This window comes from Trachypithecus francoisi, unplaced genomic scaffold (assembly GCF_009764315.1).
Source record: "Trachypithecus francoisi isolate TF-2019V2 unplaced genomic scaffold, Tfra_2.0 Lachesis_group5, whole genome shotgun sequence".
Lineage (NCBI taxonomy): Eukaryota > Metazoa > Chordata > Mammalia > Primates > Cercopithecidae > Trachypithecus > Trachypithecus francoisi.
The window spans coordinates 66205367-66211075 of NW_022681470.1; positions in this window are offsets into that span (position 1 = coordinate 66205367).

Sequence of the window (5709 nt, forward strand, 5' to 3'; positions counted from 1 at the left end):
CCAGAAAACTGTGAGTCTGCTTGCTTTCTCAGTGGGGAGGCTGGTGGTCTGGGGCAAGTTCTCAGCCCTGGTCACTGGCTGTCTCAAGATAGACTCTGTACTGTTGCAGGGCAGGTGGGAGTGAGACTGGCCTTTAGGACTGCGGGCTGTGTGGGAGAAGGGTGAGGCCTGTGACTGCCAGTTTTCCCCCACTTCCCTGGTGACCTGTGTGACTCAACAGAGGCAGCCATAATCCCCCTGCAAACATAATTCCATTGGCCTGGGAACTGCACACCCAACTCCCACAGCAGCCACATCAAGCCCCACCTAAGGAGAGGCTGAGCTCAGACACACCTATCCCTTTCCCCACCTTCTGGTCTTTCTCTACCCGCCCTGGTTGCCAAAGAAAAAGGACATAATCTCTTGGGAGCTTTTGGCCCTACCCACTGCCTGAGAAACCTAAATGCTTAACTAGGTGACCCTAGCCAAGATTCCTTCCTCTCTGTAGTACCACAGCTAATGTGCTCTTGAAAGTGCCACCTCCTGGCTGGAGGTCAACCAACACAAAACCAGAACACTAAGCAAAAATACAGCCAAGAACACTCACAAAGTCCATGTCACTCACCTGCTACCTCCACCAGAGTAGGTGCTGGTATCCACAGCTAAAAGACCTGAAGACAGTTCACATCACAGGACTCTTTGTAGACACTCCCTGGTACCAGCCCAGTGCCTAGTAGCTCTGCTGGGTAGCTAGACCCAGAAGAGCAAAAACAATCACTACAGTTAGGTTCTCAGGCAGCACCGTTCCTGGGGGAAGGGGGAGAATAGGACATCAAGGGAGCATCCCGTGGACAAAATAATCTGAACTGCCCTTGAGTCCCAGATCTTACCTCTGACATAGTCTACCCAAATGAGAAGGAACTAGCAAAACAATTCTGGTAATATGGCAAAATAATTTTATTTAACACCCCCCAAAATTACATCAGCTCACCAGAATGGATCCAAACCAAGATGAAATCTCAGAATTGCCAGAAAAAGAATTCAGAAGGTCGATTATTAAGCTAATCAAGGAGGCACCAGAGAAAGATGCAGTCCAACTTAAAGAAATTGAAAACATGATACAGGATATGAAAGGAAAAATCTTCAGTGAAATAGATAACATAAATAAAAAATAATCACACTTCTAGAAATCAAACACACTTAGAAAAATGCAAAATGCACTGGAAAGTCTCAGCAATAGAATCGAACAGAAGAAAGAACTTGAGACCTCAGAGACCAGGCTTTCAAGTTAAAGTAATCCACCAAAGACAAATAAAAAAGAGTTTTTAAAAAATGAACCAAGGCTCCAAGTAGTTTAGGACTATGTTAAACATCCTAACCTAAGAAAAGTTGGTGTTTCTGAGGAAGAAGAGAAATCTAAAAGTTTGGAAAATATATTTGAGGAAATAATCAAGGAAAACTTCCCTGGCCTTGCTAGAGATCTAGAGATCCAAATACAAGAAGCTCAAAGAACAACTGGGAAATTCATCACAAAAAGATCATTGCCTAGGCACATAGTCATTAAGTTACCTAAAGTCAAGCGGAAGAAAAGAATCTTAAGAGTTAAGAGGCAGAAGCATCAGATAACATATAAAGGAAAACCCATCAGAGTATCAGCAGATTTCTCAGGAGAGTACCTATAAGCTAGAAGAGACTGGGGTCTTGATTTTAGGCTCCTTAAGCAAAACAGTTACAGCTAAGAATTGTGTATCCAGTGAAACTAAGCTTCATAAATGAAGAAAAGACACATTTTTTTCCCCAGAAAAACAAATGCTGAGAGAATATGCCACTACTAAGCTAGCACTATATGAACTGCTAAAAGGAGCTCTAGATCTTGAAACAAATCCTCAAAATACACCAAAATAGAACCTCCTTAAAGCATAAATCTCACAGGACCTACAAAACAATGACACAATTAAAAAAATAATAATAAACAAGGTATTTAGGCAACAAATGGCATGATGAATAGAATAGTAGCTCACATTTCAATACTAACATTGAATAAAAATGGCCTAAATGCGCCACTTAAAAGATACAGATGGGCAGAATGAATAAGACTTCACCAACCAAGTTTCTGCTGTCTTCAGGAGACTCACCTAACACATAAGGACTCACATAAACTTAAGATAAGCAGGTGGAAAAACATATTCCATGCAAATGGACACCAAAGATGAGCAGGAGTAGCTATTCTTATATCAGACAAAACAAACTTTAAATCAACAACAGTTAAAAAAGACAAAGAGGGACATTATATGATGATAAAAGGACTAGCTGAATAGGAGAATATCACAATCCTAAATATGTATGTACCTAGCACTGGAGCTCCCAAACGTATAAAGCAATTACTACTAGACCTAAGAAATGAGACAGATAGCAACACAGTAATAGTGGATGACTTTAATACTCCACTGACAGCACTAGACAGGTCATCAAGACAGAAACTCACAAATAAACAATGGACTTAAACTATACCCTACAACAAATGAACTTAACAGATATTTACAGAATATTCTACCCAACAACTGCAGAATATACATTCTATTCATCAGCACATGCAACATTCTCCAAGATAGATCACATGATAGGCCACAAAACAAGTCTCTGTACATTTAAGAAAATCGAAATTATATCAACTATTTTCTCAGATCACAGTAGAATAAAATTGGAAATCAACTCCAAAAGGATTCCTCAAAACCATCCAAATAAATGGAAATTAAATAACCTGCTCCTGAATGATGGCTGGGTCAACAATGAAATGAATATGGAAATTAAAAAAAAACTTTTGAACTGTATGATAATAGTGACACAACCTATCAAAACCTCTGGGATTTGGCAAAAGTGGTACTAAGAGGAAAGTTCATAGCATTAAATGCCCATATCAAAAAGTCTGAAAGAGCACAAATAAACCATCTAAGGTAATACTTCATAGAACTGAAGAAACCAGAACAATCCAAATGAAAGCCCAGCAGAAGGAAAGAAATAACAAAGATCAGAGCAGAACTAAATGAAATTGAAACAAAAAAAAAAAGATACAAAAGAAAAATGAAACAAAAAAAAGCTTCTTTGAAAAGATAAATAAAATTGGTATATCGTTAGTGAAATTAACCAAGAAAGGAAGAGAGAAGATCCAAATAAGCTCAATTAGAAGTGAAATGGGAGATATTACTACTGATACCACAGATATATGAAAGATTATTCAAGGCTACTATGAACAACTTTATACTCATAAACTAGAAGACCTAGAGGAGATAGATAGATTCCTAGAAATAAACAACCCTTCTAGATTAAACCAGGAAGATATAGAATCTCTGAATAGACCAATAACAAGAAACAAGATTAAAATGGTAATAAAAATAGTTTCCAACAAAAAGAAGTCCAGGACCAGATGGATTCACAGATGAATTCTATCAGGTGTTCAAAGAATTGGTACCAATCCTATTGACACTATTCCACAAGAAAGAGAAAGAGGGAATCCTCCCAAAATTATTCTATGAAGTCAGTACCAGGGAAAGACATAAAAAAATAAAACTACAGACCAATATCCCTGATGAACATAGATGTAAAAAATCCTCAATAGAATACTAGCTAAACAAATCCAACAGCATATCAAAAAGATAATACACCATGATCAAGTGGATTTTATGCCAGGCAGACAGGGATGGTTTAACATCCACAAGTCAATAAATGTGATACACCACATAAACAGAATTAAAAACAAAAATCACATAATCATCTCAATAGATGCAAAAGAAACACGTGACAAAATCCAGCATCTCTTAATGATTAAAACCCTCAGAAAAATCAGCATAGAAGTGATACACCTTAAGGTAATAAAAGCCATCTATGACAAACCCGAAGCCAATGTTATACCAAATGAGGAAAAGTTGAAATCATTCCCTCTGAGAACTGGAACAAGACAAGAATGCAGACTTTCACCACTTCTAGTCAACATACTACTGGAAGTCCTAGCCAGAGCAATCAGACAAGAGAAAGAAATCAAGGGCATTCAACTTGGTAAAGAGGAAGTCAGACTGTCACTGTTTGCTGATGATATGGTTGTATACCTAGAAAACCCAAAAGATTCATCCAAAAAGCTCCTAGAACTGGTAAATAAATTCAGCAAAGTTTCAGGATACAAAATTAATGTACACAAATCAGTAGTTCTGCTATACACCAACAGCAACCAAGCTGAGAATCAAATAAAAAACTCAACCCCTTTTACAATAGCTACATTAACAATTTAAAAATTTCAGAATATACCTAACCAAGCATGTGAAAGACCTCTACAAGAAAAACTACAAAACTGCTGAAATAGATCATAGACAACACAAACAACTGGAAGCACATCCCATGCTCATAAATGGGTGGAATCAATACTGTGAAAATGACCATACTACCAAAAGCAATATACAAATTCAATGTAATTTCCATCAAAATACCACGTCATTCTTCACAGAACTACAGAAAACAATTCTAAAATTCATATAGAACCAAAAAAAAAAAAAAAAAAGCCTGCATAGTTAAAACCAGACTAAACAAAGATAACAAATATGGAGGCATGACAGTACCTGACTTTAACCCACACCATATATAAGACCATAGTCACCAAAACAGCATGGTACTGGTATAAAAATAGGCACATAGACCAATGGAACAGAATAGAGAATCCAGAAATAAAGCCAAATACTTACAACATTCGAGAAAGCGAACAAAAACATAAAGTTGGGAAAGGACACCCTATTGAACAAATGCTGCTGGGATAATTGGCAAGCCACATGTAGAAGAATGAAACTGGATCCTCATCTCTCATCTTATACAAAAATCAACTCAAGGTGGATCAAAGACTTAAATCTAAGACTGAAACCGTAAAAACTCTAGAAGACAACATCAGAAAAACCCTACTAAACATTGGGTTAGGCAAAGTCTTCATGGCCAAGAACCCAAAAGCAATTCCAACAAAAACAAAGATAAATAGATGGAACTCAAACTAAAAACCTTCTGCACAGCAAAAGAAATAATCAGCAGAGTTAACAGACCCCACAGAATGGGAGAAAAATCTTCACAATCTATACATTCCACAAAGGACTAATATCCAGAATCTACAAAGAACTCAAACAAATCATCAAGATAAAAATAAACAACCCTATCAAAAAGTGGGCCAAGGACATGAATAGACAGTTATCAAAAGAAGATACACTAATAGCCAACAAGCACATGGAAAAATGCTCAACAACACTAATGATCAGGGAAATGCAAATCAAAACCACAATATGATACCACCTCACTTCTGCAAGAACGGCCATAATAAAGAAAATAATAGATGATGGTGATACAGTTTGACTCTGTTTCCCTACCCAAATCTCATCTTGTAGTCTGAATTGTAATCCTGACATGTTGGGGGAGGGACCTTGTGGGAGGTGATTGGATCATGGGGTTGGTCTGCCCATGCTGTTCTCATGATAGTGAGTGATTTCTCACAAGATCTGATGATTTTATAAGGGTCTTTTCCTCTCTTCACTCTGCACTTCTCCTTCCTGCTGCCTTGTGAAGAAGGATGTGTTTGCTTTCCCTTCTGCCATGATTGTAAGTTTCCTGAGGCATCCCCAGCCCTGTGGAACTGTGAGTCAATTAAACCTCTTTCCTTTATAAATTATCCAGTCTTTGGAAGTTCCTTATAGCAGTGTAACAACA